Source organism: Bubalus kerabau, chromosome 8 (genome assembly GCF_029407905.1).
Source record: "Bubalus kerabau isolate K-KA32 ecotype Philippines breed swamp buffalo chromosome 8, PCC_UOA_SB_1v2, whole genome shotgun sequence".
Classification (NCBI taxonomy): domain Eukaryota; kingdom Metazoa; phylum Chordata; class Mammalia; order Artiodactyla; family Bovidae; genus Bubalus; species Bubalus kerabau.
In genome coordinates, this window is record NC_073631.1 from 25,194,801 (window position 1) to 25,218,670 (window position 23,870).

A 23,870-nucleotide genomic window follows, 5' to 3' on the forward strand; every position below is an offset into this window, starting at 1 on the left:
ACACAATCAGTCTTTGGCACATTCAATAAAGCAGAAATAGATGTTTTTCTGGAACTCTCTTGCTTTTTCGATGATCCAGCGGATGTTGGCAATGGAATATATGGTCAGGTCAGATCAGATCAGATCAGTCGCTCAGTCATGTCCGACTCTTTGTGACCCCATGAATCGCAGCATGCCAGGCCTCCCTGTCCATCACCAACTCCCGGAGTTCACTCAGACTCACGTCCATCGAGTCAGTGATGCCATCCAGCCATTTCATCCTCTGTTGGCTCTTCTCCTTCTGCCCCCAATCCCTACCAGCATCAGAGTCTTTTCCAATGAGTCAACTCTTCGCATCAGGTGGCCAAAGTACTGGAGTTTCAGCTTTAGCATCATTCCTTCCAAAGAAATCCCAGGGCTGATTTCCTTCAGAATGGACTGGTTGGATCTCCTTGCAGTCCAAGGGACACTCAAGAGTCTTCTCCAACACCACAGTTCAAAAGCATCAATTCTTCAGTGCTCAGCTTTCTTCACAGTCCAACTCTCACATCCATACATGACCACAGGAAAAACCATAGGCTTGACTAGACGAATCTTTGTTGGCAAAGTAATGTCTCTGCTTTTGAATATGCTATCTAGGTTGGTCATAACTTTCCTTCCAAGGAGCAAGCGTCTTTTAATTTCATGGCTGCAGTCACCATCTGCAGTGATTTTGGAGCCCAGAAAAATAAAGTCTGACACTGTTTCCACTGTTTCCCCATCTATTTCCCATGAAGTGATGGTACCGGATGACATGATCTTAGTTTTCTGAATGTTGAGCTTTAAGCCAACTTTTTCACTCTCCACTTTCACTTTCATCAAGAGGCTTTTGAGTTCCTCTTCACTTTCTGCCATGAGGGTGGTGTCATCTGCATATCTGAAGTTATTGATATTTCTCCCGGCAATCTTGATTCCAGCTTGTGCTTCTTTCAGTCCGGTGTTTCTCATGATGTACTCTGCATAGAAGTTAAATAAACAGGGTGACCATATACAGCCTTGACGAACTCCTTTTCCTATTTGGAACCAGTCTGTTGTTCCATGTCCAGTTCTAACTGTTGCTTCCTGACCTGCATACAAATTTCTCAAGAGGCAGGTCAGGTGGTCTGGTATTCCCATCTCTTTCAGAATTTTCCACAGTTTATTGTGATCCACACAGTCAAAGGCTTTGGCACAGTCAATTAAGCAGAAATAGATGTTTTTCTGGAACTCTCTTGCTTTTTCTATGATCCAGCAGATGTTAGCAATTTGATCTCTGGTTCCTCTGCCTTTTCTAAAACCAGCTTGAACATCTGGAAGTTCACGGTTTACATATTGCTGAAGCCTGGCTTGGAGAATTTTGAGCATTACTTTACTAGAGTGTGAGATGAGTGCAATTGTGTGGTATTTTGAGCATTCTTTGGCATTGTCTTTCTTTGGGATTGGAATGAAAACTGACCTTTTCCAGTCCTGTGGCCACTGCTGAGTTTTCCAAATTTGCTGGCATATTGAGTGCAGCACTTTCACAGCATCATCTTTCAGGCTTTGGAATAGCTCAACTGGAATTCCATCACCTCCACTAGCTTTGTTCGTAGTGATGCTTTCTAAGGCCCACTTGACTTCACATTCCAGGACGTCTGGCTCTAGGTCAGTGATCACATCATTGTGATTATCTGGGTCGTGAAGATCTTTTTTGTACAGTTCTTCTGTGTATTCTTGCCATCTCTTCTTAATATCTTCTGCTTCTGTTAGGTCCATACCATTTCTGTCCTTTATCGAGCTCATCTTTGCATGAAATGTTCCGTTGGTATCTCTGAGTTTCTTGAAGAGATCCCTAGTCTTTCCCATTCTGTTGTTTTCCTCTATCTCTTTGCATTGATCGCTGAAGAAGGCTTTCTTATCTCTTCTTGCTATTCTTTGGAACTCTGCATTCAGATGTTTATATCTTTCCTTTTCTCCTTTGCTTTTCACTTCTCTTCTTTTCACAGCTATTTGTAAGGCCTCCCCAGACAGCCATTTTGCTTTTTTGCATTTCTTTTCACATGTCCAATTCTCTGACCCCATGAACTGTAACCTACCAGACTCTTCTGTCCATGGTATTCTCAAGGCACAAATACTGGAGTAGGTTGCCATTAGCTACTCCAGGAGATCCCTCCGACCCAGGGATTGAATTCCTGTCTCTTGTGTCACCTGCATTGACAGGAGGATTCTTTGCTGCTAAGCCACCTGGGAAGCCCCATGTACATATACTCTTATATACACACACACACACACACATATGTGTGTGTGTGTGTGTGTGTGTATGTGTGTGTGTGTGTGTGTGGTGTGTACACACACACACCAGGATCCTCTGTCCATGGGATTTCCCAGGCAAGACTACTGGAGTGGGATGCCATTCCCTTCTCCAGGGGATCCTCCCGACCCTAGGATCAAACCTGTGTCTATCACATTGCAAGCAGATTCTTTATCATCTGAGCTACCAAACTATGGAATAAATGGTATGGAACAATTATGCATATAGAAAAATCTAAACTGAATTCCTGTATCACTCTGCTCATACAATATCCCTGTTTATTTAAAATAAACACATAGTTAGAACAGTCTTTTGGACTCTATGGGAGAGGGAGAGGGTGGGATGATTTGGGAGAATGGCATTGAAATACGTATAATATCATATATGGAACGAGTCGCCAGTCCAGGTTCGATGCACGATACTGGATGCTTGGGGCTGGTGCACTGGGACAACCCAGAGGGAGGGTATGGGGAGGGAGGAGAGAGGAGGGTTCAGGATGGGGAACACATGTATACCTGTGGCGGATTCATTTCAATATTTGGCAAAACCAATACAATACTGTAAAGTTTAAAAATAAAATAAAATTAAAAAAAAATAAAAAAAACACATAAATACAGCAAGACTTAGGAAACAGGGGTGGCACACATCAGAACAGGAAGATCAAAGAAAGATGCCATTCTCTTACACATAATAGCAGTTCTCTCCACTGTTCAGCTGTGGTGCAAATAAGTCATAAAAATAAGTAACAGATAACTTTAAGAAGGAAATGCTGTGGTGTGCTGTGTCGCTCAGTCATGTCCAACTTTTGGTGACCACATGGACTGTAGCCTGCCAGGCTCCTCTGTCCATGGGGATTCTCCAGGCAAGAATACTGGAGTGGGTTCCCATGCCCTCCTCCAGGGGATCTTCCCAAGCCAGGGATTAAACCCAGGTCTCCCTCATTGCAGCAGATTCTTTACCATCTGAGCCACCAGGGAAGTCCTTAAGAAGAAAATGTGATTATTAAAAGAACAGAAAACTTTATTTATTTATTTATTTATTTTTTAAACCAATATTAAAGCAAAATTTCAAACCTAACAGAATTGACTTAAATGTGAAAGAGACAACCAAAAATTAAGACCAAAGAGTAAAACTGGGGAAATTATAAGACTAAGAATATATAAGTTAGACTAAAATAATACTTAAAATAAGGACGACTATAAAAGTTATGGAGATTTTTTTGAGTGGTGAAGTTGAGATATATCTGATAGCCAAAAGATAAAAGTTTAACATTTTGAAGAAACATAGTTGAGAGTTAACAGAAGAGAAGAAAAAAGTAAGTAAACAGCGTTAGAAGGAGACAAGAATCGTGTATTGTGGGGTTTTGAGGGCTCGCCAACTTCTTTGGGAATATCGTATTCTACCATGTATTTCATGTCTCCATTTTCTTTTTGGACATCTGAGAGATAGAATCATTTATTATTACTTCTTTTCATTCCATTTTTCATTCTACTGCACATCATAGAACTTTTTTACTTCTAGTATCCTTTCCTGCTTATATTGTCATTTGGGTCTTTCTTCCCCTCTTCCTTCAGAAAGGAAACCTCAGTTTGTCCATTGAACTCAAAGTTTGAACATCGTTTTCATGTACAAATAAAACTCAGACAGCAAACTTTTTACAGTGTACTGAGCATAATTTATATATTTAATGGCCATTTACTCAATATTCAAGGGCAAGAAGATCATTAAGGTTATTTAAAAGCAAATTAAGGTTGACGGAGATTCTAATATGAAAAATTTGGATCTCTCTGTCGCTCTTCCTCTACAGCAGAAGCTGAGGTTTACACGAAGTGTGGAACATGGGAGAGTTTGCTGAAATCACAGCAAATCCTGTTGTTCACAACCAGTGAACACCTTCTCTTCCTATTTCTGTCAAGCAATGATGCCTCTGAGAAGCTCAAGGGTGAATCTCACTCATAGCAGGCTTAACTATAAAGAACTTTGCTGCTCCTCTCTAGGGCTCATGTTTGTGACCTGGGCTTCACAAGCATCCTAACTCCACCTCCCCTCCAGCTTGCCAAGAAGAAGCCATCACTGAGAAAACTACACAGACTGTACAACAACCTCATCCCTTCCTAGTCAAGGAAAATGAAAAGTATTGCTTTCAGGTCCACAACCTAAGCTCAGTAGCATCTGTTCACATCCATTCCCCTCCTACATGCACACACACACACACACACAAATGTGTATAAATAATATACATGTAAGTTCCAGATGATGAAAAATGCTATTTTAGAGGTTGAAGATCACCTCTCTGCATCCAAAGCACAACTACTGAGTCCTAAGGAAAGAGGGTAAAACACACACACACATGCACAGAGGTAACCTTTCATTCTTTCAGTCTCTTACTCTGGTGAAATCAACATCTTAAGGATGAATTTCTGTGTCAACATAACAGTCTTACCTGAATCCTTTTTACACTGTCCCCTTATTTTCCACTCATGGCCCTGCTTCTATGGCTCTCAGTGTCCATGTTCCATGACCATTTATTTCTGCAACTGCTCAGACTTTGTCAACTCTATTTCTATGGTTCTAGCTGCTCTGGCCACTCCAACACTTTTATTGTCTAGTCTGCTTAAAATCCTGTCTTTGACCCTTGCAAATTGTGAGGTCCTTTCTCTTTGTCTGACTGTATCTTCACTTTGAATATTTTCTTTGCTCTCTTCTATACTCTTCTTCTACTCAGAAAAACTGGGAGGAATAGTATGGCCCTGCTTGTCTTTTAGATGAAAGAAAGAAGCTTTCAGATCGCCTTTGACCCCGAGCCTTCTTTGATACGTCTTGAATTATAGCATCAAACAGCACCTTCTTTCTCCACTTCACCTTAAATGGTATAAAAATTCACAGCCTAATTCTTTCCTGCCCACCTCCCTGTAGGCTATGTCAAGAGATTCTAGTGTTTCCACATTCAGCCAAATTATGAAAAGGTTTTAATTAGAAATTTATGCTCATTAAAGAAAGCTCACATTTTATTAGCTGACTTTCTTCCCTTCATGACAAAAGAAATGGTGGGAATGTCTCCTGTTAGCAACTAACTCCACCCTTACTTAATCTGATAAAATGCAGATAGGATATTGCTTCTCTTTCCTAGCTCCGCTGTTCTTGGGTTTTCCTTTCTTGAAGGTTAGAAAAAAACACTGACAAGGAAAAAAGCAATGGTAATTACTGTTCAGATTTCATGAATTAACTGACTTTGAAATTTTTGTTTTTGTGCTAAAATAATTTTCTGAATGACTAAATTATTTTATTGTTAGACTTTTTTAGTTTGTTTAGAATTTTACACAATCTAAAATGTGTCTTGGGGAAAATGTTTAAATTTAAACTCAGTGATATATTCCTACAGTAGTTTGCTCCAGCCCTCTGTTAAAAAATGCTACTATTTCTTTCATTGTTTAGAAACATTTGAAAGAAAGTTTCAGTTTCTCCACAGCTGTCTTAAAATTTAGAGCTCTAAAATACAGGATGAGTCTAAAAATCAAGGATCAGTTGGTAATTTCTTTTTCATAAGTCACAAAACTGGCTATGATATTAAACTAACTTATATTAGAAGTCACTATTCTATAATGCAGGCTTCCTTAGTGGCTCCGTGGTAAAGAATCTGCCTGCCAATGCAGGAGACTCAGATTAGGTCCCTGGGTCAGGAAGAACCCCTGGAGAAGGAAATGGCAACCCACTTTAGTATCCTTGCCTGAGAAATTGCATGGACAGAGGAGCCTGGCAGGCTACAGTTCATAGGGTCGCAAAAGAGTCAGACACGACTTTGTGATTAAACAACATTCTATGATACAAGTTAGCACCGCTTTCATACTCCCAGGTCATTCCTATTCTTGTAAATTGCATAGAATAAACACTGACAATCATGTTGCTTTTCAATAATTGGGACTGAATTTCTTTTTCATAAGAAACCACTTAAAAATTCTTCCAATGCAAGTTGGGGTGAGAATGTCTACTTTATACCTAAACTATGGGAAAAATATTCAGCTGTCTGAATGTACACTAAATGCAGACAGTCTTGGATAGCACCTTTCTATTAGTCTTTTTCTATTAGCACTACTTTTGATGTTTATGACCTTCAATATCAGAGAAAGTTCTTTTGATACCAGTCTGATCCATGTGCACTGAAATTCAGATGGAAAGTACAGCATAAACCTAGCTTGAGAGAAGCAAAGGTATTTATAGTTTTGAACAATTCTGCTGGTCTCGGCTAAACATTTTATCCTTTAAAATACAGTTTACTAGAAATTAAATGTGAAATATATGTTAGTAGTACCTACCGAAGCTATAAAAGAATGGCTATATTTTATACTGCTTTGCTATGGCTTAGTTATGACAGTCTATGAAACTCTGAAGTGATATTCAGGGAATGGCTCTCTCAATACCCACCTCTGATCTCTGTATAAACCTTACTCCATTATCTCAAAGAAGACTGACAATATTTTCTCTTGGCCTAAAAAAACAATGTATCCTTTTGTTACAAAGAGGTTCAAGAAGTTAGCCACACTAAATATGGTTCTGGTTTTGATTATATAACAAATGCCACAGCCTGTAACTGACGGCAAAGTCACATCGCTCTACTGCAGATAGAAAATGAGAGAACTGGAACTTGCTGTGCTAAACTGCTGAGATCACCATCATGCATTATTAATTAAAATAAATAAGAAATAAAAGAAAAAAATGACTTTTGCTCCTGCTACTTGAAAGGTCTGTAGTCCATTATCTAATCATCAATTCAATTTCTTTTTTACCACATCATGCATCCAGACATCAACTCTGTGGGTGACAAAATTCTCTCTCTGACCTTGTCATTTCAAGTACCCCCCTGACCCCAGTATCTGTCTCATTGTCATTAGAAACTCACTTCTTGAATCTTATATTCAAAAATCACAGAGCCTTGGGAAAAAGGTAAAGCTGCTGTCATTGATGGGTTATTTCAAAATAACTAAAAATAATATGAGTGAATCTGTCACTGGAAAACTTAGAGTGAGTGCTGCATTTTGCTGGGTGACCTTGGAAGAAACATTTATGTTATGACTACTAGATTTCCAAACAGACAACTGTGGTGGCCAGTTGAGGAAGACAGCCAGTCTTAGAGAAGAGAGGAAAAGCTACAGGAGGAGGAGAAAACCTACAGGAGGAGGAGAAAACAGGAAGGAAGAAAGATATTCAATTTATTGGAAAAGCCAGTTTATTTTTCATTTTATTGAAATAGCCAATTATCTTTTAGTGAAGTTACTAACTATTAGAGTAAAATAATCAGTCTTTTAAGCAAAAAAAAAAAAAAAAAAAGGAAATTTTAATCCTCCAGATAATCTTCAGTGATTTCAAAATATTTCAGCAAGCTCACTGACATTCCTTGCCTCAAAGGGAGAAGCTTAATTTCCCTACCATTGAATGTGGGCTGGAGTGGAATTGTGAATCCTTTTTGGTAAACAGAATGTGATGAAAAGCAAGGCCAGGTCTCAAAAAATGAACACTTTTTTTTGGTATCACTTCTAGATGAAGCCGGCTGCTACAACATGAAGATACTCAGGCAGCCCTGTGGAAGGTTTATGTGGAGATCTGAGGCTTCTCAAGACAGCCAGCACCAGTTTGCCAATCATGTAATTGAGCCACCTTGGAGGTGGGTACTTCTGGAAGAGTTAAGACATCAGATAATACTTGACCAATATCTGACTACAGCATTGTGAGAAGCATCAAGCCAGGACTGCCCATCCAAGCTGCTCCTCAGTTCATGACCCGTACAAGCTATGGGGGATTAAAAGTGGACTGCTGTTTTGAGACCAAAGTTTTGGGGAACCAGACAAGGACACTACAAGAAAACTGTAGGTCAATATCTTTGATGAACATAGATGCAAAAATCTGCTACAAAATATTTGCAAATTGAATTAAAACATTAAAAATATCACACACACTACAGTCAAGTGGGATTTACCCCAAGGATACAAGCATGGTTCAACATCTGCAAATCAATTGATGTCATGCAACATATTAACAAATGAAGGGTAAAAGCCTATGATCATCTCAATAGATGCAGAGGAAACATCTGATAAAATTCAACACCGATAAAAACCTTCAACAAGGTTGGTATAAAGGCAACATATCTCAACATGATAAAGGCCATATACAACAAGCCCACAGCTTTCACTTAGTGGTGAAAATCTGAAAACATTTCCTCTAAGATCAGGAACAAGGTGACGCCCACTCTCACCATGTTTATTTAACTTAGTACTGGAAGTCCCAGTAACGGCAATAGATAATAATGAGTCATAATAGATTTTCATTCTTTACCATTTACTCTTTGAGTTAATGATGGAGATGACTGTCTCTTTTGTATATTTCAGGGCTTCCCCGATGGCTCAGTGGTAAAGAATCTGCCTGCCAGTGCAGGAGATGCAGGAGATGGTTTGATCCAAGGTGGAGAAGATCCCTTAGAGGAGGAAATGACACCCCACTCCAGTATTATTGCCTGGGAAATTTCATGGACAGAGGAGCCTGGTGGGGTACAGTTCAAAGGGTCACAAAGAGTTGGACACAAGTGAGCAACTGATACTTGTATATATTCTACTATGATTTTGTTTCTGTGTTTCTTTGCTTAAATCCCCAAACAAAAATAACATAATAGAAACAAATATGAATTCCTATTAAAGATGGATTTTGGATATGATGTAGCAAATAGTCTCAAGGATTGTGTTTATTTCCCTGTCTACTTTTATTTTTTGCAGTTAATTCATTTAACAGACATTTATTGAAGTCCAACTCTGTGCTTGCTAGTGGGAATCTAGTAGTGAAGACTACAGACACTAAGCAGTTTACAGAGAAATTGATCTATACTGTAATTAATTTATGCTATAATATGAAGAGCCTGAAGTAATTAAGCATACTCACATTGTAGCAAGAGGAAAGGCCCTCCAAGGTTAATATCTTTGCCTGTGCTACTCAAAGTTCTTGTCTATGAGGAGGTCCATGAGTGTGCCTGAAGGAAAATCAACACACTGTTGCCTTCATTGAAAAAGTCTTACTAGGAAAAAAACAGCAACTGAAGTTAAGAGTATACTTCATGATGCAGGTAATTTATGTTCTGGTACAAGCTCCTTATCTCATTATGCAAACTCTACGAAGGTCCTTTCTTTACAGTCCAACTCTCACATCCATACATGACCACTGGAAAAACCATAGCCTTCACTAGACAGACCTTTGTTGGCAAAGTAATGTCTCTGCTTTTTAATATGCTGTCTAGGTTGGTTGTAACTTTCCTTCCAAGGAGTAAGCATCTTTTAATTTCATGGTGACAATCACCATCTGCAGTGATTTTGGAGCCCAAAAAAAGAAAGTCTGACACTGTTTCCACTGTTTTCATCTATCTGCCATGAAGTGAGGGGACCGGATGCCATGATCTTAGTTTTCTGAATGTTGAGCTTTAAGCCAACTTTTTCACTCTCCTCTTTTACTTTCATCAAAAGGCTCTTTAGTTCTTCTTCACTTTCTGCCATAAGGGTGGTGTCATCTGCATATCTGAGGTTATTGATATTTCTCCCGGCAATCTTGATTTCAGCTTATGCTTCTTCCAGCCCAGCGTTTCTCATGATGGACTCTGCGTATATGTTAAATAAGCAGGGTGACAATATACAGCCTTGACGTACTCCTTATCCTATTTGGAACCAGTCTGTTGTTCCATGTCTAGTTCTAACTGTTGCTTCCTGACCTGCATACAGGTTTCTCAAAAGGCAGGTCAGGTGACCTGACCTCTTTCAGAATTTTCCACAGTTTATTGTGATCCACACAGTCAAAGGCTTTGGCATAGTCAATAAGGAAGAAATAGATGTTTTTCTGGAACTCTCTTGCTTTTTTGATGATCCAGCAGATATCGGCAATTTGATCTCTGGTTCCTCTGCCTTTTCGAAAACCAGCTTGAACATCTGGAAGTTCATGGTTCAGGTATTGCTGAAGCCTGGCTTGGAGAATTTTGGGCATTAGTTTACTAGTATGTGAGATGAGTGCAATTGTGCGATAGTTTGAGCATTCTTGGGCATTGCCTTTTTTTTGGGATTGGAGTGAAAACTGACGTTTTCCAGTCCTGTGGCCATTGCTGAGTTTTCCATATTTGCTGGCATATTGAGTGCAGCACTTTAACAGCATCATCTTTCAGGATTTGAAATAGCTCAACTGGAATTCCATCACCTCCACTAGCTTTGTTTGTAGTGATGCTTTCTAAGGACCAGTTGACTTCATGTTCCAGAATATTTTGCTCTAGGTGAGTGATCACACATTGTGATTATCTGGGTTGTGAAGATATAAAGAAAGCTGAGCACTGAAATATTGATGCTTTTGAACTGTGGTGTTGGAGAAGACTCTTGAGGGTCCCTTGAACCGCAAGGAGATCCAAGCAGTCCATCCTAAAGGAGATCAGTCCTGGCTATTCATTGGAAGGACTGATGTTGAAGTTGAAACTTCAATACTTTGGCCACCTGATGCGAAGAGCTGACTCATTGGAAAAGACCCTGATGCTGGGAAAGATTGAGGGCAGGAGGAAAAGGAACAACAGAGAATGAGATGGTTGGATGGCATCATCGACTCAATGGACATGGGTTTGGGTGGACTCTGTGAGTTGGTGATGGACAGGGAGGCCTGGAGTGCTGCAGTTTATGGGGTTGCAAAAAGTCGGACACGACTGAGCAACTGAACTGAACTGAATGGAACCGAACCAAGGTCCTTATCTCACTGCAGACTAGCAAGAAACTATTTAGAGATGGGCAGTCAGTCTTCTGATCTTACGTTGGAATGCACTGCTCTGGACTATATTGCAGCTTTATTGAGAGCGATCAATTGTAGCCTCAGTTCACAAAGGCTATAATTTGAGTGCATGGATAAGGAAGAGCTAAATCTTAGTATAAAACATCCTAAGAAATCCCGCTGAAGTGTATACTTTGGGAGGCTAGTACTTGTTATTTCAAACCTGTCACACATGATAGATGAAGGGTAAACTCTTACAACCACAATTTTTAGAGAAATGGTTTCTTCTTTAAATTTGAATCTTTACCATTTTCCCTATCATCCATTATTCCTTTTAATCATTTTTGAAATTTATATTGGCTACATATTAATAGGAAATCAGTTATTAATATAATGCTGATTAGCATATATCTTTGGAGAAGGAAATGGCAACCCACTCCAGTGTTCTTGCCTGGAGAACCCCAGGGACGGGGGAGCCTGGTAGGCTGCCGTCTATGGGGTCTCATAGAGTCGGACACGACTGAAGCGACTTAGCAGCAGAGACTTAGCAGCATATATCTTGGAATTTGTTAGGGAAATGAAATATCTAGGAAAATGCTTTTCTTTGCCTGGGGTTAGGGAAAGAAAATAAATTCTATTCTTTTGTTCTGTATATATAGGCATGTGTTTTGTGGCATTCATTCAGTTGCTTTCTAAAACAAAAACAAAACTTATCTAATGTTATTTATTGAGAGCTCCCATTTTAAATTATATAAACAATTTTAAAATAGCTTAAAGCAGAGTAGTATAAAGGAAATTTATTATATGGAAACATTTAAAAATTATTTTCCTTGTCAGAAGGTTAACACATTATAATTTTCGAGCCAAGATCTTAGGATTTATGTGGTCAGACCCTCTCAGCTTATACCATATATTTTTTTCCTATAGAAAAATCAAAGCCCAGTGAGACTGGGCAAAAAGTGGGGTAAATAATGCTAGAGCTTATCTAGCAGAGGCTTTTCCCACTTCTTTATCATCTTGCTGCTTGTTTTAGATATATTTTTATCAGCATGCCAAATTTATATTTGATATCGGTTACTATTTCATTCTGAAATCTTATACCATTTTCTTACTTTCCATCTGACTACCCAAAGGAACACTGTTTTTCCATATCACAAAAACTATAGTTCTATGACTATAGAACTAAAAATGGCTCAGAAAGTCCAGAGGCTGTTCTGACTTTGTGCCCCTGAGCCCATCACCTGGGTCACTAGTGGGGGGTAGGTGAATAATTAATACAATTGAACTGCACTCTGGCTCAGTAGTACCTGCATGTATACAGGTTATTTCTCCTCTACACCTATTTTCTTGAACATATAACCAAGTTACTAAAGAATAGAATATGAAAATATTTCACTGACCTTTCTACCATGATAGGTCATCAGTGAAATCTCTCATGTTCTTCACTCCTTTTTTTTTTTTTTCAAAATTGAAATCTGTCTCCTTGAAATTGTTTCAAGGGGCATAGGTTTTTTCCATCACATACTGCATATTCCTCTCCTGGAGGAGAACTCAGTCACATTTCTGCTTCTTATTCTTTAAAATAATCCAGTTTTTACTCCCACGATTCCATGTCATGAGACCGTTCTATCTAGCATCTTTCCTTCACAGTTGGTATGACTCTCTCGTCACTTTTTCACTCCTTGAAAATTTTAATTCCTGGTTCACAGTCGCTCTCTCCACCACTACTCTTACCATATTTCTAAAGAATTGTGGTATCTACTTAGATGGTCCTTTCCATATCTTTGCCTAGAGCTCTTTGACATCCTTTCTTCCAATGCCCATGTCTCCAGCTCCTAAAGCTTGTTGTTGACAGTAACTACAGTCCCTCCAAATTCCATTTACAACATTCTTTTTCCCTCCAATAACCACATCCTATCTTTTCAGTGTATTGGTCTAAAATTCCAACTCCAACAAGCTCTTTAAGTCATGGATCTCTACTGTTAACCCGACCACCTTTGTTTATCCCTCACCCATCCTCCATTTCTACATCCCTCCTTATTCTGCTTATTCCATGTTCAGTCGCTATAACCATTCCCTGACCTCTATCTTCAGCTTCCCTGCCTTTCACTTATTTTCTCTCCCCTCTTAACAAAGCCTATATGTACCTGTTTACATTTCACTTATCTCATTTTCTACTCCTTGCCCAAACCAGACAGCTGAACATCCTGGGGGAAAAGACACCACAGTTCTTTCAATGTGACTACAAATGTCAAGTGAGCTTTTAATGACACCTGGGATTCACGTTTTAGTTGCCCAATCTAGTGTCTCTTCCATTTTCCTGGATAACTATTTTAAATGGTTTTCTCTCTCTTCAAGCTTCCAACACCTACTCTTTTGTGCACATTCTTAGCCCATGGCATAGCATATTGTGTTTTCTGAGAATACTGAAGCAACAGAAGAAAATTTCAAAGAGCCCCAAACAGATATGCCTGCTACGTGTACCTGTGCCTATGAACGGTGTCTATTGCTATAAACTGTACTCCAAGCAATGAGCAGTCTTTCCACTTACGTGCCAGTTTCACTCAACCATGCAAGCACATGGCTTCCACCAATCTCCCCCTCTGCTCCATCATTGTTTCTTTTCTACTGAGATTTTCCCATAAACACAAAATAATCTCTATTATCTCTCTCCTTAAAACAATTTTCCTTGGAGCTCTCTTTTTTCTTCAGATACTACCTCAGATTTTCTTTCATTACTTTGAAGAAAAACTTCTCAAAATAGTCATCCTCAGTGGCACTCCATTATTTCTCTTCCTATCTTGTACCTTCAACTCACCTCATTCAGGTGTTCATGCTTCCAACTCCACTGAAACGACTCTTGTCAGTATCACCAGTAAACTCTGTGTTGCTTCTATTCGTAATCCCCATCTATTGTCCTATCTACAGCATTTGACAGAGCTAATGGGTCTCTCATCCTTAAAACACTGTCTTAACTTGGCTTCCAGAATGCTCACTGCCATGGATTTTCTCCTGAGTAACAGGTTGCTCCTCCTCAAGCTCTTTTATGCTGTGGTCTCCTCTCCTCACCTATGTCTAAACTTAGAGTGTTCCAGAACTAAGTATTTGAACCACTTATCTTTTTAACCAACACATCTTTTCTGCCTTGACATCATTTAAATCGTGATGAATTATAAATGAACATCTTCAGCCCATACCTCATCCTTGAACTCCCAACTTGAACAATTCATTGCCTATTTGACATTTTCACCTAGGTGTCCTCAGGTTAAAATATTACAAAATGAACTCTTTAGGTTCTAACTTTCCAAATTGCATTTCCCTGCAGTCTTTATCATCACTTTCAAAGAAGCCCATTCTTCCATTTGTGTGATGCCAAAAATCTTTGGAATAATATTCTAACATCCTAAGTCAATCTGTCAGTAACTCCTTCTGGCTCTCCCTTCAAAATATACCCAGAATTTTTGCCCACTTTTCCACACCTTTAAAAAAGTCTCTCTAGTAAAAGACTTCATTATTATTATTCACTCAAATTCATGCTCAAACCTTCTTACCAATTACTGAGCATCTGCTATAGGCCTCCTCATTCTGTTCTTATCACAACTGTTAGAGTGCTTCTTATAAAATATGTGCTTGTGAGTAGTCGCTCAGTCATGTCTGACTTTTTGTGACCCCATGGACTATAGCCCACCTGGCTCCTCTGTTCATGGGAATTCTCCAGGCAAGAAAACTGGAGTGGGTTGCCATGCCCTCCTCCAGGGAATCTTCCTAACACAGGGATTGCATCCAGGTCTCCCACATTGCAGGCAGATTCTTTATGGTCTGAGCCACCATGGAAGCTCAAGAATACTGGAGTGGGTAGCCTATTTCTTCTCCAGAGGATCTTCCTGACCCAGGAGTCCAACCAGGGTCTCCTGAATTGCAGGTGGATTCTTTACCAGTGGGGCTACCACAAGTCAGATCAAATCAACATTCTGCTCAACTCTTCAGAGGCTTCCTATCTCATTCCATGTACAAGTTATTGGAAAACATCTAAATTCCTGTTAAAACCTGTAGCCTCAAAAAAAAAAAAAAGAAAAAAGAAAAAGAAAAAAACACCCTCTGGCCTTGTGCATGCATGTTTAGTCATGTCCAACTCTTCACGACCCCACAGACTGTATCCCACCAGGCTCCTCTATCCACAAAATTTTCCAGGCAAGAAAACTGCAGTGGGGTGCCATTTCCTCCTCCAAGGGACCTTCCTGACCCAGGATCAAACCCTGGTCCCTTGCTTCTCCAGCACCGGCAGGCAGATTCTTTACCACTGTGCCTCCTGGGAAGTAACAGTTGCTCCTTTCTTACTTTGTTTGAGTCACGTTAACCTCCTTTCTCTCCGAGACAAAACAAAAATGCTTCCACATGAGGGCCTTTCTTCCCACTGTTTCCTCTGGTGGCAGTGTTCTTCTTCGGGACCCCGTGTCACTTTTTATCTCCACCAGATCTTAACTCAAACGTCAGCTTCCCCATGAAGACTTTTGGCAACTGTACTTGAAACTACACCCTCCATGTACTCTCTATAATTCTTTCATTTTTTTTTTTCTTTCAGTAGCACCATGTAATATGCTATGTATTTCATGGAGATTATTTATGATATGCATTCACTCACTAATAAACTAAAAGCTTTGTGAAAGTATGGATTCTGCTTTGTTCACAGCTGTATTTCTAGTATCTAGAATAGAGCATGATACAGAATATAAATTTTCATGATATGTATGTTAATTATAGTACAAAGTATTAATGTTATGAAATGAATGAGTCAATGAATCAATGTTGTAAAATGTATTTTTTTGACATTCATGATGGTATGAGCAACATATACTAAAAGTGTATTCCTTTTATTCCTTATAGGTGGTTAGCACTGGGTGATTCATAACACAGAGTGCAGAGATGATTAAAAATGGAGATTCAGGGTCTTCTCAGACTGGATAGATATGGCAGGCCAAGCTGAAAACCATTAGAAGGGGAAACATGATGGCAATTAGCTTAGGAAAAGAATCTTTTCTTTGACTTTGTAGTTAAAATTGAGAGTGAATAAACTCAGGTACTCACAGAGGAGGGAACATCAAGGTATGGAAGATAATGATATACTCATGTGTCCCATAATTCTGATGAAGAAAAATGGACAGTTTCATCAACGTTTATAAACAAGCAAGAGCTAGCATTCATCTTTTAAAGAAGGTGCCAAGGATCAGCAATCACAGCAATCGCTCTACACTATTTTCAAACATGTTTTCACATGTGTTCCCTTATTTGACTTGGAAAAAGCAGAGAGTCATTTCAACTACAGAAAGGAAGTCTAGAATTCATGTGCCACGGCCAATGTCATATGGCTTTACATGAGTAGAACAGGTATCTTTGCCAGCCTCTTAGTTCAAAACACTTCTCTGCATCATTCCCATCAATAAACCAGGCATCCCAATCGGGCTTAATCTACCTAGAGAGGGAGACCTTCATCTCTGGGGCACGACATCCGTGGGACAGGACAGTCTCTTCCCAGCTGCCAAGGCTCTATAGCATGCATTGATCTTTTCAGTGAAGCAGTGCTTCATAACTGTCCCACACAGAGTGAAAGTGAAAACCACTCAGTTGCATCTGACTCTTAGCAACCCCGTGATCTGTAGCCCTCCAGGCTCCTCCATCCATGGAATTCTCTAGACAAGAGTACTGGAGTGGGTTGCCATGTCGTCTTTCAGGGGACCTTCCTGACACAGGGGTCAAACCCAGGTCCTCCACATTGTAGGCAGATTCTTTACCACCTGAGTCACCAGGGAAGCCCACACATGGTATTGCTGCTATATTAGTCATCTACTGCCCATGACAATTCATCTCCAAATTTAATGGCTTCAAACAAACATTCATCATCTTTCTGTATTGCCTGGATTTGAGAGAATCATAACTGAGTGATTCTGGCTTTGAGTCTCTCATGAGATTACAATCAAGATCTCTGCCACCATCTGAAGTCTTGACTGTGGCTGGAGGATCTCCTTCCAAAGTTGTTATCCCATGTAAGCTCTCAAGTTGCTCTTGACTCTTGGCAAGATTGTCTCCTTTCCTTGTCAGTCTGCTTCCCACAGTGCTGCTTGGGTATCCTTCTCTAATACCACCTGACCTCTCAGGTGACCCAAGAAAGCAAGGTAGAAGTCTCAGTGTCTTTTATTTTTATTTGTCCATTTTCTTTCTTTCTTTTTTTGTCCATGCTGTGCAGCATGAGAGATCCCAGTTCCCTGACCAGGGATTGAACCCATGCCCCTTGCAGTGTGGACTCATGGAGTCTTAGCAACTGAACCACCAGAGAAATCCCTTAATGTCTTTTGTTACCTAGCTTTGGATACCACATTCCATCATTTTTGCAGTACCCTGATGATTACACAAGTCAGTCCCAATTAATACAGAAGGGCACAATAAGACAGTGATTGTAGGAGGACATGAAGACCATGAGGGGCCATATTAGAGGTTGGCTCCCACAGCTGCCCATGGGAGAACCAGGTCTCACATTTCTAGCATAAGCGTTCTATTTTTGAGAGGATGGATCTGCATGCTGAAGGCCTGGATAAATGGACTTTTCTAAAGTTATACAAATATTTAACTTAGCAGTTTATGCTTAAAAAATAGTTTTCATACTTCCTTGGCTGCATTTACAATACACCTCAGCACTCAATTCTCCAGGAAGCTTGGCAAGATCAATCAGTTTAAGAGCGAAATAGTGAGAAGACGGAATCTCTCTGCTCACATCATAATAAAACATCTATTACTGGCACTCTAAGAGTAGTCATGAGTGCATAATTCTCATTAATTTAACATTAAATATCAAGCGAGCATTACCTCATCATATAGGTCCTGTTGCTATAGTAGTACCATGTCAACTGTTTTCTAATCAATTTAAATGTATTTTTGAGCAGAAACAGTGATGAAACCCCAGTCATCTGTAGATTTATAATGTAATTTTTAGGTTGGAGGAGAAAACACACATGATCCAATTGAACTGGATTAATTACACTGAGAATTTCCCAACTCTCAGGGAGTTAGTGTTGTTTTTACTTGTTAACTGATAAGAATATGATTATCTACATTAATACAACAATTTACTTGGGATCTAACAAGAAAAATAGAATAATTACGATTTTAACACATCCTGTAAAGTTGAAAATAACCTAATCCAACATTTAACCCAATAACCACCATCAGCCAACCTACCACCCCAGCTTCAACATGAATAATGAGTGGTTATGTAGACCAACTCTCAGCCAACTTTTTCTGTAGAATTTGATACTAATTATTTTAGATCTGAGAACTAGATAATCTTCCACAAGTACTCAAAGAGCCTTGGGCAATACATGAATTAATGAGTGTGGCTATGTCGCAATACAACTGTATTTATAAAAACAGGCAGATATGTGAATTTGACCCATGAGTCATACTTTTCCAATCCCTGACTTAGACAATGGATCATACACTGGCAACCCAGGCCAAATATGAAAACAATAGCAGTTTTCTTTGATTACCATTGAGTTCATGTTTATTTTTAGAATGAAATCCATTAAGCAAACATGTTCTTGGAAATACAGCCATCTTAGACTCTGTTTTTTCAAACTCAGTCAACTTTTAAACAATTGTATTTATTGTCCACGTCCAAGTGCATTTGAGTCCAACTCACATTTGGCTCAAATGACCTCTGTGTTTGGAATCTCAGTATCTTTCGAGGTAACTTATTAACTGATTGAATGTATTTAAGCAAATTAATCACTATATCCTTGGTTCTCCTTTGGTATATTACGTTACTTTCACTATTTATTAACTTTAATAGTATAGAGACTAGTCTCTCCTGCCCAATTGAACATTTTGAGACATGAGATTGTGTCTCATGTACTTTTTAACCTTAGCATCAGTTGCATTGTTCAGCACATATAAAAGGGCTTTAATATTTTTGTTGTTGTTGAACTAAATATGAAAGTTTATCTTCTTTTGAACTTCTTCCCATGGGCCTCTACTGCCATTGGGAGACTAATATTCTAATATCACTTCCAAATCCAGCCCATGCAGCCATGGCACCACTGGGCCACCAGCATCGTGTGTCTCTCAGGCTTAATTCTGATGACTTCCAACTTCTGATGACTCAACACAGTGCATGGCCTTGGACCCTTCATGACCTTCATCGTCCATCACTGGATGTGCTTCCAGTTGTTGGCATCCCTCTTAAGATGCTATGCTCACAGGGGCACTCAAGCAAGCATGCCACTGCACGGGGCAAGGCACTAGTAGACCCTGTGCTTAACCAGGGCAAGTACAGGTGGTGCTTCATCTTTTTCTTTTTCCTTTACCTTATATGTGTTCACAGATTATTTTAAATATTCTGAAATTTAGATCAAGATGGAAGATGAGCCCCTTGGTCTACCAGCACTGTTTCTGTATGTTTTTCACCCTTTGGCTTCTCCACTGGTCATTATACTGCCTTCAATAGAATGATAGGGGCTCAAGGAGATTTATGAGAACCCTTGGATACTATGTTTCTGGACCAGAGATAAAACTCTACTTTGCAGTTTAATTGAGATATAATTCATGTAACATTATACAAACTTAAAGAGTACAATGTCTGATTTGGTACATTTATGTTGAAAAATGATTACCCTCATTGTGTTAGCCACTGCCTCCATCAAGTCACATGATTACCATTCCTTTTTTTGTGATGAGAATATGAGATCTACTCAGCCATTTTCAAATATACAATATAGTATTATTAACTATAATCACCATGCTGTACATAGATTCTCAAAACTTATTCATCTTATAACTGTTCCCTTTGACTAACAAGAGATAAAACTTGAACAGTCACTGCCCTCTTGTAGGCTCTTTATTTTTCACTTAAATTCAGCGTGGCAAGTAAAGAGTTTGTTAGATGCTACTGGGGACTCTTTTGAAATAGTAATGATGTAAGCCTTCATCTGTGACACACATGACAGAATATATTAAAAATTTACAGATTTATAGAAAGGAACTAACAATCTGATTGACAGCCCAGGATAACAGGTAAAATTCATAGAAAAGTAAATCTGTGCAGCCTGTAAACCTCCTCAATGATCAGGGAAGCCCTGTAACACATATATGGACACATGTAGTTACTTTTCATATGTATCTTATTTACATTCCTTGAGTATTCATGTATAGTAAGAATCTGATGTTAAAATGTGTGTTCCTGACTTCCTGAGTGGCTCAGATGGTAAAAAATCTGCCTATAATGTGGGAGATCTGGGTTTGATTCCTTGGTTGGGAAGATCCCCTGGAGGAAGGCATGGCAACCCACTCCAGTATTCTTGCCTGGAGAATTCCACGGACAGAGGGGCCTGGTGGGCTACAGTCTATGGGATCACAAAGAGTCAGGCATGACTGAGTGACTAACACATTCACACTTGTTCAGTGTTTTCTGTATTGGCTACTCTGCTTTCTTTTTCTATGAATTTTAACTCAAGCCATCAAGTTTTATTTCAGTCTCTAATCAAATACACACACACACATAGAGTCATGTCTAATTTCTTTATTTCCTTTAAAACCCCCTTATTTCTCCTAACAAAAATTTGATAGCAGCAGCAGTGCCCAGAAGACTTCCAATTTCTTATTATGTAGATATGTATGTTATGTTTCAACTCGCTTCTAAAAACATTCTAACATGGTAACCTCAGAATCATTGAGACTCAATAAATACTTGCTAAATTGAATGTAAATGCACGATGTGCATTCTGTCTTCCTATGAAGTCATAAAGGTGACAGCAGTCAGCGAGGTTGATATACACCACAGAATAGAGAGATACTTTCTAGCTAGCTGGGCTAAACTTGCCTCATGAGTACCATTCACCAATGGGTATTTTGCAAAGTTCTCTGACACAAATGAGAAAATTTCAGCTCTCCCATCATCTGAGAATCCTCTCTTCCACTTGAATTCTCTTTCTTCCCAAGGCCTGGATCACTGTTTTGCAAACTAATGTTCATGAAACATGAAATCAACTTACAACCAGAATTTTTAAAGTCAAGTGTTATTTTAGCCTGAGTCCCTTTCATGCTCCTCTCCCCAAAAAGGAGAATTTGTGTCTAGAATATATGTGTAAGTGGTTTATTTAGGATTTGACCCCATTCCAAGAAATAGTAGTTGGGGACTTAAAAGCTGGGAAGCCAGTACATGGAAAACCAATCCACAGGTGCTTTGTCCAGGATGTTACTACAGGCACAAGGGGCAGAGCCCACTGGTTTGACCCTGAAAAGCATGAATCATGCATCTCAGAAGAGGCATGAAAAAGAGGCATGAAAGAGGATGATTCTCCATTGACTCCTGTCTTTTCACAAAAATTACTTCAAAACGAATTAATTACCTGACACTTTTAGTAATAGGTATCATAATAGTTGATGGTACTCTCATCTAGGCCAAGGTAGCATTCAGTGGTTGAGAAGCTTCAGGGCAGAGAGCAAGAAATAGTTGACACAGCAGAGGCAAAGACTGACATTGAGATGCATAGCAAGACCCACAGCAGATACCTGGAGAACATTATGTAGCTCCAACACAAGTGAAATAGAATACAGCAGGATGGATGAGATGACATAGGATATAGTGGGCTAGAAAATGTCAGAATAATGTCACAGGTAACAATGGCAAGTGTCATTTGATTAAAGCTTTACCAGGTGTGTGTGTTACTGAATAAAATAAAATACATATTTCTTAGCTTTGTCTGTGGTTAGAGTTTGAAAGCCACTTCGGCAGTGCTCTTCTACTCTTGCACATACTGATACCCGAGTTTCCTCTCCAGAACCCAGATTTCTTTTTTCTTACTTCTGTGATCATTTTATATTGAACAATCATAGTGTCTAATAAACAAGACCATACAGAGCAACTGCAACATTGCAATCTTTCTCCTACCATTTATGACTGAGTATTAATTTATGGTTTAAGTACCTGAATCACATACAGAAAGCATTTGGACTGGATTGCGGTTGACCCAGGAAGTTAGGCAAAAGCTATATATTGTGCTTTGTTTATAGCTAAGGAACAATGACTGCACCTTGGCATCTACTATGAGAAAAATCAATCAAATGAAATAGGGGCAATGCATTGAATTTTAAAAGAATTAAACTTCTGCAGTATAAAACCCATCTCTATAAAGTGCATTTCATTTTATGCACTTGGTGGATACCCAAGGAGAGAGAAAAACTAAGTAATATTTAGAGGCCTACAAGTAAGGTACAATGTTTTTTAAAAATTCAGAGTTTTGATTATTAGATGATCTTTACTGATTTCCTCCTCCATGTCAGGTTTTTGGCTGCTGTTGGGATATTTTCCAGAAGTATAATATTTGAGCACAAAGGAAAGCAGGGAGTTGGATCTTTCACCTATATGGCATTCATGTTGAAAGACTTTATTAAGGTATGTAGATTGATAGCTTTGGATAAATTATTTAAAACTCCTCTATGTTTTGGATGATCAGGAGCAGAGCCTTTTTTCTGTAAGGTGTTTGTCAAGGCCCTCCTCAGGGAAATGTTGGAGAAGTTAAGGAATGTGTAGATTGGGATGGAAGTTTTTATTTCATGCTTAACATGTTTAATACTACTGGTTATCCAGTCTGTGAAGTAGGCTAAGAAAAGGTCATTTACTATTTAAATGTTTTCAACCTTTTAGAATAAAAATAAAGGTATATACATTTCAAGGATCACCTTATCTTTATTTGGTTTAGAGAATTTGCTTTGAAAATCTTATTAATGATGTCTTGGTTAGCAAACACTTAAACCAGCTTTGGGTATGTGGACATTTTATCTGGTTTATCATTCAGTCAACGAAGTCAACTAACCAGGGAAAAGGGCCAGAAGTTGCGATAATGTTCACATTTTCTCTGCTGGGAAAGAAATAGTCATTTGGAGATACAAAACAGATGGGCTTCCCCTCAGTGGCTCGGTGGTAAAGAATCTGCCTGCAATGCAGATTCAATCCCTGGGTCAGGAAGATCCCCTGGAGAAGGAAATGGCAATCCACTCCAGTGTTCTTGCCTGGAGAATTCAATTGACAAAGAGCCTGGTGGACTACAGTCCATAGGGTTGCAAAGAGGTGGACACAACTGAAGCAACTTAGCATGCACACACAGATAAACAGACAACACATGATAGGGAACCAAAGGTGGTAGTGGTTGGAGATTAAAGTGTTGTTTTAAAGTCATTAAGAAACATCCCTGATACCTGAGTTTTAATGACTTCCTGTGTTGTTACAGGGCTCCAGGAGAAGCACATGTGTATAGTAGAGAATACTTCAAGTAGCACCAAAACTTTAGCTGGTCTTTCATCTTGGTAAAGTAAGCTGGACTTTATGTGATCTAAGAAAATTCTTTTTGCTTCTTTAAGGCTCAGATTAAGTCAAACTCAGCCTACCCTAATCTTCTTCCCAAGCTTACATTTGAAGACTATCTTCATATAGTAAGAAAGCATGGAAGATTCAGACATGCAGATGACACCACCCTTATGGCAGAAAGTGAAGAGGAACAAAACAGCCTCTTGATGAAAGTGAAAGAGGAGAGTGAAAAAGCTGGCTTAAAACTCAACATTCTGAAAACATAGATCATGGCATCTGGTCCCATCACTTCATGGCAAATAGATGGGGAAACAATGGAAACAGTGACAGACTTTATTTTTTTTGTACTCCCAAATCAAAGTGGATGGTGACTGCAGCCATAAAATTAAAAGACACTTTCTCCATGGAAGAAAAGCTATGACAATCTTAGACACCATATTAAAAAAACAAAAATATTACTTT

The 23,870-nt window shown here is 39.1% G+C and overlaps 1 long non-coding RNA gene across 2 annotated transcripts in view; it reads left to right on the forward strand.

The window, feature by feature from the left end:
- Positions 1 to 23,581, forward strand: part of LOC129658508 (uncharacterized) — a 55,457-nt gene extending 31,876 nt beyond the window's left edge. For both annotated transcript variants that reach the window (XR_008717376.1, XR_008717377.1), the window contains exons 5-6: positions 22,385 to 22,496; positions 23,462 to 23,581. This is a non-coding gene — a long non-coding RNA (uncharacterized LOC129658508). The remainder of the gene's footprint in view (positions 1 to 22,384; positions 22,497 to 23,461) is intronic.
- The last annotated feature ends 289 nt before the right edge of the window (positions 23,582 to 23,870 follow it).